The sequence below is a fragment of the Polypterus senegalus genome, chromosome 13 (genome assembly GCF_016835505.1).
Source record: "Polypterus senegalus isolate Bchr_013 chromosome 13, ASM1683550v1, whole genome shotgun sequence".
Classification (NCBI taxonomy): domain Eukaryota; kingdom Metazoa; phylum Chordata; class Cladistia; order Polypteriformes; family Polypteridae; genus Polypterus; species Polypterus senegalus.
Genome location: NC_053166.1, coordinates 41,724,318 through 41,739,609, shown reverse-complemented (window position 1 = coordinate 41,739,609; position 15,292 = coordinate 41,724,318). Strand labels below are relative to the sequence as shown.

Below are 15,292 nucleotides of genomic sequence, written 5' to 3'. Positions count from 1 at the left end.
GATGATCAGACAAAACACAGAAAAATTAGAACAATTAGAACAATTAGAACAATCTAGACGAGAACAGGCCATTCAGCCCAACAAAGCTCGCCAGTCCTATTCACTTGCTTCCTCCAAGAAAACATCAAGTCGAGTTTTGAAAGTCCCTAACGTCTTACTGTCTACCACACTACTTGGTAACTTATTCCAAGTGTCTATCGTTCTTTGTGTAAAGAAAAACTTCCTAATGTTTGTGCGAAATTTACCCTTAACAAGTTTCCAACTGTGTCCCCGTGTTCTTGATGAGCTCATTTTAAAATACAAGTCTCGATCCACTGTACTAATTCCTTCATAATTTTAAACACTTCAATCATGTCACCTCTTAATCTTCTTTTGCTTAAACTGTAAAGGCCCAGCTCTTTTAATCTTTCCTCATAATTCAACCCCTGTAGACCTGGAATCAGCCTAGTCGCTCTTCTCTGGACCTTTTCTAGTGCTGCTATGTCCTTTTTGTAGCCTGGAGACCAAAACTGCACACAGTACTCAAGATGAGGCCTCACCAGTGCATTATAAAGGTTGAGCATAACCTCCTTGGACTTGTACTCCACAGATCGTGCTATATAACCTAACATTCTGTTAGCCTTCTTAATGGCTTCTGAACACTGTTTGAAGTTGATAGCTTGGAGTCCACTATGACTCCTAAATCCTTCTCATAAGGTGTACTCTCGATTTTTCGACCGCCCATTGTGTATTCAAACCTAATATTTTTACTTCCTATGTGTAATACTTTACATTTACTGACATTAAATTTCATCTGCCACAAATCTGCCCAAGCCTGTATGCTATCCAAGTCCTTCTGTAATGATATAACGGATTCCAAATTATCTGCTAATCCACCTATCTTGGTATCATCTGCAAACTTAACCAGCTTGTTACTTATATTCCTATCTAAATCATTTATATATATTAAAAATAGCAGCGGCCCTAGCACTGACCCCTGTGGAACACCACTCTTAACATCAGCCAGTTCTGATGAGGTTCCTCGCACCATCACCCTCTGCTTCCTGTGTCTGAGCCAATTCTGCACCCATCTAAAAACATCACCCTGAATTCCCACTTCTTTTAACTTGATGCCCAACCTCTCATGTGGCACCTTATCAAATGCTTTCTGAAAGTCCAGATAAATAATATCATAAGCTCCACTTTGATCGTATCCTTTTGTTGCCTCCTCATAGAATTCCAACATGTTAGTAAAACACGACCTCCCCCTTCTGAACCCATGCTGACTGTTCAGAATAACTCCTGTCCTTGTCATGTGTTGCTCAATCTTATCCTTAATAATTCCTTCCATTAATTTTCCTGTGATGCTTGTTAAGCTTACTGGCCTATAGTTGCTTGGATCTGCCCTGTCACCCTTTTTATATAATGGGATGATATTTGCCATTTTCCAGTCCTTTGGAATCTCTCCAGTGCACAGTGACTTCCTAAAAATACGTGTCAAGGGTTTATATATGTACTCACTAGCCTCCTTAAGAACACGAGGATAAATATTATCTGGGCCTGGTGATTTGTTTGATTTCATCTTATTTAATCTGAGCAGCACTTCTCCCTCTACAATTTCCAAATCCCTCAGTACCTCCTTAGTAGTTGTGTTTACCTCTGGCAGGTTATCCACTTGCTCACTTGTAAACACCTCAGAAAAATGTAAGTTTAGGGCATCTGCTATTTCATTGTCTGTATCTTTTAATTCCCTTTACTATTCCTGATGAACTTGACCTCCTCCTTAACTGTTCTTTTACTACTAAAATACTGAAAGAATCTCTTGGGGTCTTCTTTAGCCTTATCTGCTATATTCCTCTCCAACTGTCTTTTAGCCTCTCTGATATGGCCTGGATATCATCAAAAAAGAATGATCTAAAATCATCTTCATGGTCAGCTAATAGAGAAGGGCTTTGGAACATTGAAGATAGAAGATTAATAGAAAGAAGACAGAATATATGAGGTTTAGTGATGTTTAGTATTGAGAAGTTAGCCTGCAGGAGAGCTATGGAAAAGAATGGCTAGGTTTAAATATCTAGGATCAATGGTAGTCCAAGGTGGAGAATTAGATGCAAAGATACGCTACAAAGTGCACTGTGGAAAGAACAATTGACAGAAGGTATCAAGAGATGGAACAGAGATGGGAGTAGATTCATAACTGGTGGCATGCATCATGGACTATCTTACAGACAGACCTCAGTATGTACGTCTCGGAACTGCTGGTCTGACATTGCGGTCAGCAGCACAGGAGCGCCGAGGGGACTGTACTTTCTCGTCCTGTTCAGCCTATATACATCGGACTTCCAATACAACTCGGAGTCCTGCCACGCGTGCAAAAGTTCGCTGACGACACTGCTATCGTGGGCTCCATCAGGAGTGGGCAAGAGGAGGTGTATACAGTGGGGATGCAAAAGTTTGGGCAACCTTGTTAATAGTCATTATTTTCCTGTATAAATTGTTGGTTGTTACGATAAAAATGTCAGTTAAATATATCATATAGGAGACACACACAGTGATATTTGAGAAGTGAAATGAAGTTTATTGGATTTACAGAAAGTGTGCAATAATTGTTCAAACAAAATCAGGCAGGTGCATAAATTTGGGCACCACAAAAAAGAAATGAAATCAATATTTAGTAGATCCGCCTTTTGCAGAAATTACAGCCTCTAAACGCTTCCTGTAGGTTCCAATGAGAGTCTGGATTGTGGTTGAAGGTATTTTGGACCATTCCTCTTTACAAAACATCTCTAGTTCATTCAGGTTTGATGGCTTCCGAGCATGGACAGCTCTCTTTAACTCACACCACAGATTTTCAATTATATTCAGGTCTGGGGACTGAGATGGCCATTCCAGAACGTTGTACTTGTTCCTCTGCATGAATGCCTTAGTGGATTTTGAGCAGTGTTTCGGTCGTTGTCTTGTTGAAAGATCCAGCCCGGCACAGCTTCAGCTTTGTCACTGATTCCTGGACATTGGTCTCCAGAATCTGCTGATACTGAGTGGAATCCATGCGTCCCTCAACTTTGACAAGATTCCCAGTCCCTGCACTGGCCACACAGCCCCACAGCATGATGGAACCACCACCATATTTTACTGTAGGTAGCAGGTGTTTTTCTTGGAATGCTGTGTTCTTTTTCCTCCATGCATAATGCCCCTTGTTATGCCCAAATAACTCAATTTTAGTTTCATCAGTCCACAGCACCTTATTCCAAAATGAAGCTGGCTTGTCCAAATGTGCTTGAGCATACCTCAAGCGGCTCTGTTTGTGCTGTGGGTGGAGAAAAGGCTTCCTCTGCATCACTCGCATACAGCATCTCCTTGTGTAAAGTGCGCCGAATGGTTGAACGATGCACAGTGACTCCATCTGCTGCAAGATGATGTTGTAGGTCTTTGGTGCTGGTCTGTGGGTTGACTCTGACTGTTCTCACCATTCGTGCTTCTGTCTATCCAAATCTTTCTTGGTCTGCCACTTGAGCCTTAACTTGAACTGAGCCTGTGGTCTTCCATTTCCTCAATATGTTCCTAACTGTGGAAACAGACAGCTTAAATCTCTGGGACAGCTTTCTGTATCCTTCCCTAAACCATGATGGTGAACAATCTTTGTCTTCAGGTCATTTGAGAGTTGTTTTGTGACCCCATGTTGCTACTCTTCAGAGAAAATTAAAGGAGGAGGAAACTTACAATTGACCCCTTAAATACTCTTTCTCATTATAGGATTCACCTGTGTATGTAGGTCAGGGGTCACTGAGCTTACCAAGCCAATTTGAGTTCCAATAATTAGTTCTAAAAGTTTTGGAATCAATAAAATGACAACGGTGCCCAAATTTATGCACCTGCCTGATTTTGTTTGAACAATTATTGCACACTTTCTGTAAATCCAATAAACTTCATTTCACTTCTCAAATATCACTGTGTGTGTCTCCTATATGATATATTTAACTGACATTTTTATCGTAACAACCAACGATTTATACAGGAAAATAATGACTATTAACAAGGTTGCCCAAACTTTTGCATCCCACTGTAGGAAGTTAATCAAAGACTTTGTTAATTTTCTGAACACTGTTTGGAAGTTGATAGCTTGGAGTCCACTATGACTCCTAAATCCTTCTCATAAGGTGTACTCTCGATTTTCGACCGCCCATTGTGTATTCAAACCTAATATTTTTACTTCCTATGTGTAATACTTTACATTTACTGACATTAAATTTCATCTGCCACAAATCTGCCCAAGCCTGTATGCTATCCAAGTCCTTCTGTAATGATATAACGGTTCCAAATTATCTGCTAATCCACCTATCTTGGTATCATCTGCAAACTTAACCAGCTTGTTACTTATATTCCTATCTAAATCATTTATATATATTAAAAATAGCAGCGGCCCTAGCACTGACCCCTGTGGAACACCACTCTTAACATCAGCCAGTTCTGATGAGGTTCCTCGCACCATCACCCTCTGCTTCCTGTGTCTGAGCCAATTCTGCACCCATCTAAAAACATCACCCTGAATTCCCACTTCTTTTAACTTGATGCCCAACCTCTCATGTGGCACCTTATCAAATGCTTTCTGAAAGTCCAGATAAATAATATCATAAGCTCCACTTTGATCGTATCCTTTTGTTGCCTCCTCATAGAATTCCAACATGTTAGTAAAACACGACCTCCCCTTCTGAACCCATGCTGACTGTTCAGAATAACTCCTGTCCTTGTCATGTGTTGCTCAATCTTATCCTTAATAATTCCTTCCATTAATTTTCCTGTGATGCTTGTTAAGCTTACTGGCCTATAGTTGCTTGGATCTGCCCTGTCACCCTTTTTATATAATGGGATGATATTTGCCATTTTCCAGTCCTTTGGAATCTCTCCAGTGCACAGTGACTTCCTAAAAATACGTGTCAAGGGTTTATATATGTACTCACTAGCCTCCTTAAGAACACGAGGATAAATATTATCTGGGCCTGGTGATTTGTTTGATTTCATCTTATTTAATCTGAGCAGCACTTCTCCCTCTACAATTTCCAAATCCCTCAGTACCTCCTTAGTAGTTGTGTTTACCTCTGGCAGGTTATCCACTTGCTCACTTGTAAACACCTCAGAAAAATGTAAGTTTAGGGCATCTGCTATTTCATTGTCTGTATCTTTTAATTCCCCTTTACTATTCCTGATGAACTTGACCTCCTCCTTAACTGTTCTTTTACTACTAAAATACTGAAAGAATCTCTTGGGGTCTTCTTTAGCCTTATCTGCTATATTCCTCTCCAACTGTCTTTTAGCCTCTCTGATATGGCCTGGATATCATCAAAAAAGAATGATCTAAAATCATCTTCATGGTCAGCTAATAGAGAAGGGCTTTGGAACATTGAAGATAGAAGATTAATAGAAAGAAGACAGAATATATGAGGTTTAGTGATGTTTAGTATTGAGAAGTTAGCCTGCAGGGAGAGCTATGGAAAAGAATGGCTAGGTTTAAATATCTAGGATCAATGGTAGTCCAAGGTGGAGAATTAGATGCAAAGATACGCTACAAAGTGCACTGTGGAAAGAACAATTGACAGAAGGTATCAAGAGATGGAACAGAGATGGGAGTAGATTCATAACTGGTGGCATGCATCATGGACTATCTTACAGACAGACCTCAGTATGTACGTCTCGGGAACTGCTGGTCTGACATTGCGGTCAGCAGCACAGGAGCGCCGCAGGGGACTGTACTTTCTCCGGTCCTGTTCAGCCTATATACATCGGACTTCCAATACAACTCGGAGTCCTGCCACGTGCAAAAGTTCGCTGACGACACTGCTATCGTGGGCTCCATCAGGAGTGGGCAAGAGGAGGTGTATACAGTGGGGATGCAAAAGTTTGGGCAACCTTGTTAATAGTCATTATTTTCCTGTATAAATTGTTGGTTGTTACGGTAAAAAATGTCAGTTAAATATATCATATAGGAGACACACACAGTGATATTTGAGAAGTGAAATGAAGTTTATTGGATTTACAGAAAGTGTGCAATAATTGTTCAAACAAAATCAGGCAGGTGCATAAATTTGGGCACCACAAAAAAGAAATGAAATCAATATTTAGTAGATCAGCCTTTTGCAGAAATTACAGCCTCTAAACGCTTCCTGTAGGTTCCAATGAGAGTGTGGATTGTGGTTGAAGGTATTTTGGACCATTCCTCTTTACAAAACATCTCTAGTTCATTCAGGTTTGATGGCTTCCGAGCATGGACAGCTCTCTTTAACTCACACCACAGATTTTCAATTATATTCAGGTCTGGGGACTGAGATGGCCATTCCAGAACGTTGTACTTGTTCCTCTGCATGAATGCCTTAGTGGATTTTGAGCAGTGTTTGGTCGTTGTCTTGTTGAAAGATCCAGCCCGGCACAGCTTCAGCTTTGTCACTGATTCCTGGACATTGGTCTCCAGAATCTGCTGATACTGAGTGGAATCCATGCGTCCCTCAACTTTGACAAGATTCCCAGTCCCTGCACTGGCCACACAGCCCACAGCATGATGGAACCACCACCATATTTTACTGTAGGTAGCAGGTGTTTTCTTGGAATGCTGTGTTCTTTTTCCTCCATGCATAACGCCCTTGTTATGCCCAAATAACTCAATTTTAGTTTCATCAGTCCACAGCACCTTATTCCAAAATGAAGCTGGCTTGTCCAAATGTGCTTGAGCATACCTCAAGCGGCTCTGTTTGTGCTGTGGGTGGAGAAAAGGCTTCCTCTGCATCACTCTCGCATACAGCATCTCCTTGTGTAAAGTCGCGAATGGTTGAACGATGCACAGTGACTCCATCTGCTGCAAGATGATGTTGTAGGTCTTTGGTGCTGGTCTGTGGGTTGACTCTGACTGTTCTCACCATTCGTTGCTTCTGTCTATCCCAAATCTTTCTTGATCTGCCACTTCGAGCCTTAACTTGAACTGAGCCTGTGGTCTTCCATTTCCTCAATATGTTCCTAACTGTGGAAACAAACAGCTTAAATCTCGGGGACAGCTTTCTGTATCCTTCCCCTAAACCATGATGGTGAACAATCTTTGTCTTCAGGTCATTTGAGAGTTGTTTTATGACCACCATGTTGCTACACTTCAGAGAAAATTAAAGGAGGAGGGAAACTTACAATTGACCACCTTAAATACTCTTTCTCATTATAGGATTCACCTGTGTATGTAGGTCAGGGGTCACTGAGCTTACCAAGCCAATTTGAGTTCCAATAATTAGTCCTAAAAGTTTTGGAATCAATAAAATGACAACGGTGCCCAAATTTATGCACCTGCCTGATTTTGTTTGAACAATTATTATTTACACTTTCTGTAAATCCAATAAACTTCATTTCACTTCTCAAATATCACTGTGTGTGTCTCCTATATGATATATTTAACTGACATTTTTTATCGTAACAACCAACGATTTATACAGGAAAATAATGACTATTAACAAGGTTGCCCAAACTTTTGCATCCCACTGTAGGAAGTTAATCAAAGACTTTGTTAATTTGTGCGACTCAAACCACCTACAACGGAACACCAGCAAAACCAAGGAGCTGGTGGTGGATTTTAGGAGGCCCTTGCCCCTCCCAGACCCCGTGATCATCAGAGGTGACTGTATGCAGAGGGTGAAGACCTACAAATTTCACCTTGGGGATTAATAAAGTATCTATCTATCTATCTATCTATCTATCTATCTATCTATCTATCTATCTATCTATCTATCTATCTATCTATCTATGAGTATCATGTGATCAATGGATTAAGGCAAAGGTTAAAGGTCAAGTTTTGAAGACAGTGCCAAGTCCAGCAATGATGTATAGAGCTTGACATGGGCAGTAAAGGGAGTGCAGGAGAAGAAGTTGCATGTGTTAGTAGAATATTGAGAATGTCGAGGACAGAATAAGAAATGAGACAATCAGAAGTACAAAAAAAGTAGGGGAGATATCTAAGAAAGTGCAGGAAAGGAGGTTTAAGCGGTACAGAGATGTGATGAGGAGAATATGTAGGCAAAAGAGTGATGGGAATGGAAGTACAGGGGAAGAGAAAGTGAGGGAGGATAAAGTAGATGTATAAGATGGATGTATAAAAGAAATGAACATCTGAAGGAAAAGGGCCTGACTCAGGAGGAGGTGTAGGACAGAGCTGCATGGAGAAGGCTGATCATACACATTGACCCCCTGTCTCAGCTGATATACCCCTGAAAGAGTTTTTTTTTTTTTTTTTTAACGCATGTGAGGTACAAATTGGTCTCGAGGAGTGGGAAGCAGATCAGGCAGCAACGCAAAAAGTGAGGTGGAGTACGCTTAGAGTGCACATGCGGGAAAGTTCTGCACATGGCTGCTATAGCTCTGTGATCTCACACTGGCCTTGAAAAGCATCATGGGGTGCTGGGAAAAAAATGTTTGTCTAAGCAGGCCACACAGTGAATTTCCAGGAAAAAAATCAAGTGAACAAGGTCACCAAAAACATAGCATATGCAATACATAAAGTGCTTTGGCAAACTTAGCCAACCAACACTAATATGTTGCATGTTGATCAGTGGCGCAAGTAAGCCTTTCACTGTACTCTGTGCATCTGAAAATATGATGATGACTACTACCACCAATACTAAGTTTATTAAACTTTTAGAGGTTAAACAAAAAGAGACAATGATATATCAGTTTCCTTTTTTTTTCCTTAAAAAGACAATCAGTTTAAAATACTGTTTTTTATGGACTTTTTGAAGAATAACGTCCTGTTTTAATTACACTGTGTAGGTTTTGTAAAACTGATATACTTTACAAGAAAAATGTGAGGCAGCGTATACAACATTTTAAAAGGTAGTGGGAAGATATTTTAAGAAACGTAATAATTGGGAAGTAATTGAGAGAACAACTGAGCAGTACTTCTGATGTAAACTGTATAAACGAAACAACAGCTTCATTGTAAACATATGGTAGTTTAGTTATTGGTCTGCCTTCATACCTGTAAATAAATGTAAAGTGAGACAAACATTTGCTTTATTGCATTTTTAAATTTATTGATTTTTGTTGCAAAAAAAATAAAAAAGATTAAAACACTAGCCCTTTGAAAAATGTTAAATAATTATGTTTATTATCTAACTTAACTGTAAATCCAAGAATTATATAATTATAAACTCCTAATTCTTACATGTGTTAAATATTAGTTATAAGAGTGTGCTATAGACTTTGTAAAACCTGAATACTGGAGAAAAGGCATAAAAACAAACTTGCAGTTCATTTAGATGACATTCTTCATTTTAAAAATTGTACTGCAGGCTAGCAAGCTGGCAGGACAGAAATTCGACAGATCAACAAAAGGGGAGACATGGCAAACAATCACAGAGGGCATGAAAGTGTGGAATAATGGCTGAGGGGAAAAGTGCAGAAAAGAAGTAAGAGGGAGAGTTTGCCGAGGCACTTTTTGCTGAGGGCAGGTTGCTGAATGTGTTTTCTAAATGACTGGACATGTGAACCCACCCGAAAAATAGTGGTAACAAATTTCTTGAGGGCCTTTTTTCATGCCAGTTCAAAAAGTTTAAGCGTTATACTTAGGGGATTAGAAGTTTAATTTGTACTTTGATAGAATTTTGTTGCTGCATGTTTTTTTCCCTGACGGTGCCGTTTTTCTCAGAGAGGAGCAGGTGATAAGGACTTGACTCCAGTTTATGTAAGTCTCACTACACACTCGCTCTGTGACAGGGATGACTCCATAGACATAGACGGCACACACCACAGCAGGCTCACTTTCCTGTTTCTTGATGGCAGCATGGCAGGCCTTTATGTCGACTAGGAAGAGCTCAGCCTTCACCTTGTGCTTGCCAGCTCTACAATCCATGAGCAGCAATAGCTGCCTGTTCTGATGAATTCTTTGGCTTTATGGAGCAAAACTCTCTTACTTTTAGATTTCCCTTTGTAGCAGAGTGATGGGATTCACTCAATAAGATATCACCATGTTCTGTACCGTAGATGGCAAAGTGACAATGTCCTCACACTGCACATCTTCTGAGTAATCAATGCTCTTTTAGTAGTGTGTCTTACTTTCCTGGGTGGGGTCAGTTGTGAATATTACCCTATGTGCATATGTTTACAACATCTAGACACTTGGAAGCCATTCAGGAGTAAATGCCACTTGAAGAAGTCTGGCATTTTCAGATGAAATCTGACCAGCTTCAAATATCCGACTCCTATGGAGGTGGTGTGTAAAGGAACACAAAAAATGAGAAGAGTGTCTGGTCAAGTGTCTAAAGAGCCTGTCTGTTCTCTGCTCAATACTTGTTGTATGCATATAAAGTGCCTTCCATAATGTTTGGCACAAAGACACATTTTTCCATCATTTACTTCTTTGCTCCACCATTTCAAATTACAAATCAAACAATTCAGATGTGATTAAAGGGCACATTGTGATGTAAGGGTATTTGAATACATTTTTGGTCACACTATTTAGAAACTACAACACTTTTAATACATGGTCCCCCAATTTCACCAAAATGATTGGGACATGGGCAGCACAGTGGCGCAGTGGTTGGCATGCTGCCTCACAGTTAGGAGACAAGGATTAGCTTCCCAGGTCCTCCCTGCGTGGCGTCTGCATGTCCTCCCCGCGTCTGCGTGGGTTTCCTCCCACAGTCCAAAGACATGCAGTTTAGGTGCATTGGCGATTTTAAATTGTCCCTAGTGTGTGCTTTGTGTGTGTGTGCCCTGCCCGGGATTTGTCCCTGCCTTGTGCCCTGTGTTAGCTGGGATTGGCTCCAGCAGACCCCCGTGACCCTGTGTTAGGGTATAGCGGGTTGGATAATGAATCACTGACTGACTGTTTGGGACATAACAATGCCAGGTATATTAAAGCAGCCATTACTTAGCACTTTGTCTCATATCCCTTTCGTACAATGACTGCTTGAAGTCTCTGGTTCCTAAATATATGCAGTATACTTACAGTATATAAATGTTGCGACACCCGTGCGCATGGGAGGCAGTCTGAGGGCTTATCTGAGGGTAAGACGCAGAGTCAGGGGTTAATGGACTGTACTGATGCCTTTTCTCCATCTTCCACAGACCACCAGAAGGAAAGCTCAGGTAGAGTTCCACCCCTTTGTGTTGCCAAACCAGGCCCTCCCGCAGAAAGCCGCCTCTTCCCGTCCTGCTGTCCTGTACCTATGAGTCCTTCGTGACTACTCGTTGGCATTAGTTAACCTGCTGTATCGACAGTACACAGGGTGGATTCCCAAAACCTTTTTTTTCTCTGTTCTCTTTTTACAATGAACAAATGACTGTATAAATTGATATATATTCATGTATTTTTGCCCAAAGCTACCTACAAAATTCCCTACAGTAAAGATTTATTTCAGAACACAGAACAGCAGAGAACTGCAGCTATAAATGTCCACGCTCCACTTTTAATTAAATGCCTTGTGTGGATTAATTGGTTCTTCCTGTAACGGCCTTGCTATTGCTGTTTATTGAACTAATGGGATGGATTAGTGTTTAACTTGCACTTTTCCTTCAGTCTACACGATCACTTGACATTAGCTTTAGATTAATTATATAAAGCTATAACTGAAAAAGTATACAACACACTTGTTATGAAGTGCCAATACTGTGAGACACGACCGCATCACTTGAGATGCCAGCACATTAAGAGAGTGTTCCATTTTAAATTCATTTTAAAAATTGACCATTATTGTTCAAAACATTTAGTGATTGATGTGATTATCTCAGGGGTGATACTGCTGATCTGAGTCTTGAATGAGAGAAGACCTCATCTGCCTCCCCTCAATGTAAACTCTTAACATGCAGGGCTGCCATACTTGTCGGCAGTGCCCCATAACCAGAGCGTAAAGTCTGAATGCCATTCCAGTACTTTGAGCAGGCATGTAATTGAAGAAAAAGAAAAGTGGGGTATGTCTGGGGCCCCTGTTAACTCATGTAGTTAATTGATAAAGATTAAATGTATTCATCACTGATCTAGCCTAAAGAGAAACTTATAAAAGAAATCTAAAAGTGAAAATGCCATGCCAGGTAGGTGCTGCTGCCTTTTCATTGACCCGGGAAAGGAGGCCAGTCCATCCCAGGGCACATTTGTGGACATATTTAAATTTACTCCCACCAGGTCAAATAATATTTAAACTTACAGTGGGATGCAAAAGTTTGGACAACCTTGTTAATAGTCATTATTTTCCTGTATAAATCATTGGTTGTTACGATAAAAATGTCAGTTAAATATATCATATAGGAGACACACACAGTGATATTTGAGAAGTGAAATGAAGTTTATTGGATTTACAGAAAGTGTGCAATAATTGTTCAAACAAAATCAGGCAGGTGCATAAATTTGGGCACCACAAAAAAGAAATGAAATCAATATTTAGTAGATCCACCTTTTGCAGAAATTACAGCCTCTAAACGCTTCCTGTAGGTTCCAATGAGAGTCTGGATTGTGGTTGAAGGTATTTTGGACCATTCCTCTTTACAAAACATCTCTAGTTCATTCAGGTTTGATGGCTTCCGAGCATGGACAGCTCTCTTTAACTCACACCAACAGATTTTCAATTATATTCAGGTCTGGGGACTGAGATGGCCATTCAGAACGTTGTACTTGTTCCTCTGCATGAATGCCTTAGTGGATTTTGAGCAGTGTTTCGGGTTGTTGTCTTGTTGAAAGATCCAGCCCGGCGCAGCTTCAGCTTTGTCACTGATTCCTGGACATTGGTCTCCAGAATCTGCTGATACTGAGTGGAATCCATGCGTCCCTCAACTTTGACAAGATTCCCAGTCCCTGCACTGGCCACACAGCCCACAGCATGATGGAACCACCACCATATTTTACTGTAGGTAGCAGGTGTTTTTCTTGGAATGCTGTGTTCTTTTTCCTCCATGCATAACGCCCTTGTTATGCCCAAATAACTCAATTTTAGTTTCATCAGTCCACAGCACCTTATTCCAAAATGAAGCTGGCTTGTCCAAATGTGCTTGAGCATACCTCAAACGGCTCTGTTTGTGCCGTGGGTGGAGAAAAGGCTTCCTCTGCATCACTCTGCATACAGCATCTCCTTGTGTAAAGTGCGAATGATGCACAGTGACTCCATCTGCTGCAAGATGATGATGTAGATCTTTGGTGCTGGTCTGTGGGTTGACTCTGACTGTTCTCACCATTCATCGCTTCTGTCTATCCAAAATCTTTCTTGGTCTGCCACTTCGAGCCTTAACTTGAACTGAGCCTGTGGTCTTCCATTTCCTCAATATGTTCCTAACCGTGGAAACAGACAGCTTAAATCTCTGGGACAGCTTTCTGTATCCTTCCCTAAACCATGATGGTGAACAATCTTTGTCTTCAGGTCATTTGAGAGTTGTTTTGTGACCCCATGTTGCTACTCTTCAGAGAAAATTAAAGGAGGAGGAAACTTACAACTGACCCCTTAAATACTCTTTCTCATTATAGGATTCACCTGTGTATCTAGGTCAGGGGTCACTGAGCTTACCAAGCCAATTTGAGTTCCAATAATTAGTTCTAAAAGTTTTGGAATCAATAAAATGACAACGTGCCCAAATTTATGCACCTGCCTGATTTTGTTTGAACAATTATTGCACACTTTCTGTAAATCCAACTTCATTTCACTTCTCAAATATCACTGTGTGTGTCTCCTATATGATATATTTAACTGACATTTTTATCGTAACAACCAATGATTTATACAGGAAAATAATGACTATTAACAAGGTTGCCCAAACTTTTGCATCCCACTGTACATGTGCATCTTTAGGTTGTGATCCTGGTGTAGTCAAGAAAACCAAACCCACTTGGTGCAAAATGGAGACTTCTTCACTGTTTAGTTTAACATACACATTTCACTAGTTTGATAGTAGTTTTCATTCTGTCCATTTACTTATCAAGTGACATTTTAGGAACACATAGCCATTGCTGAGAGGTTTTGCAGAGTGCACTAGTTCTTGACATACATTGCCAGTCAAAAGTATAGAAACACACAAAACTTTTCACGTTTTTGAAGCAATTGATGCCTTCTATTTATCAGCATTAAATCCATCCATCCATCCATTATCCAACCCGCTATATCCTACTTACAGAGTCGTGGGGGTCTGCTGGAGCCAATCCCAGCCAACACAGGGTGCAAGGCAGGAAACAAACCTTGGGCAGGGCGCACACACACATACCCATAAACCAAGCACACACTACGGACAATTTACAATCACCAATGCACCTAACCTGCATGTCTTTGGACTGTGGGAGGAAACCGGAGTACCCGGAGGAAACATGCCAACTCCACGCAGGGAGGACCCAGGAAGTAGACCCGGGTCTCCTAACTGTGAGGCAGCAGCGCTACCCACTGCGCCACTGTGCTGCCCTAGCATCAACTCTTTCAGGGCTAATTATTTTTTTTTAATTTGGGCCTGAATATTTTTTCTGAAAAGCACACAAAGCAATGGTTTCACACATAAGTCCACATAAAATAATTACATATGACAGATGTCCCTGTGTTATATGTTCCATGAGTCTCTAGACATTCACATACCTATTACGTTAGAGGCAGCCACATTGCCACATTACACTGCTTGTAGTATGTGTTACAATGGTGACGCTGTTTCAGGCATCTGTTGCTGCATACTGTGACCACTGTGAAGGCAGCCGGAGGTGGCCAGTTTAGATCAGTTGGCTTTGCAGGGCCAGTGGCTACCATCTTCTGGCTTCGAGCTGCCATCTTCACTTAGCTGGCAGTGGCCATTTTCGATCAACAATCTTCACACAGCCAGCAGAGGTTGTCTTTGCACAGCCGGCAGCAGCCAAGCAGTGGGTGGTGATGGCGGTCACAGTATGCCTGAAACAGTGGCACCGGAGTAACACATAATCCAAGCAGCATATTGCTAGCAAACAGAGCTGCAGTACAACTTAACAGGGAATTCTGTCGACGTTTACAACTGTTTACCGTCCTCTACCTCCAGATGTTTATTAATGACAACATCCTCCTCAACCATATGTGTCGATGTAAATTGACACCTACCCTGAAAGAATGAAATTGATTTTAAAATGTGGCCTACACATTTGTAGCGTTGCTAATGGCTACTACTGCTTGGAATGACTAATATTTTATTTATTATTCACATATGACTGCAAAGCCTCATTTTCAATAGCCATTCCCTCAGTGTCTTATTGGTCAGCTCCCATTCGCTTATCCTTAATTAGTAATTTTAAATTCTAATTGGTTACTAGAGAAACATCTTCAACTGCAATAAACACCACTGAAACCTGCTATTCTGTTCACTTGGG

General features: G+C 40.8%; 1 protein-coding gene across 2 annotated transcripts in view; it reads right to left on the bottom strand.

Moving 5' to 3' along the window:
- fstl4 (follistatin-like 4) overlaps positions 1-15,292 on the bottom strand; it is an 822,703-nt gene that overhangs the window by 42,505 nt on the left and 764,906 nt on the right. The gene's annotated exons all lie outside the window — the stretch shown is intronic.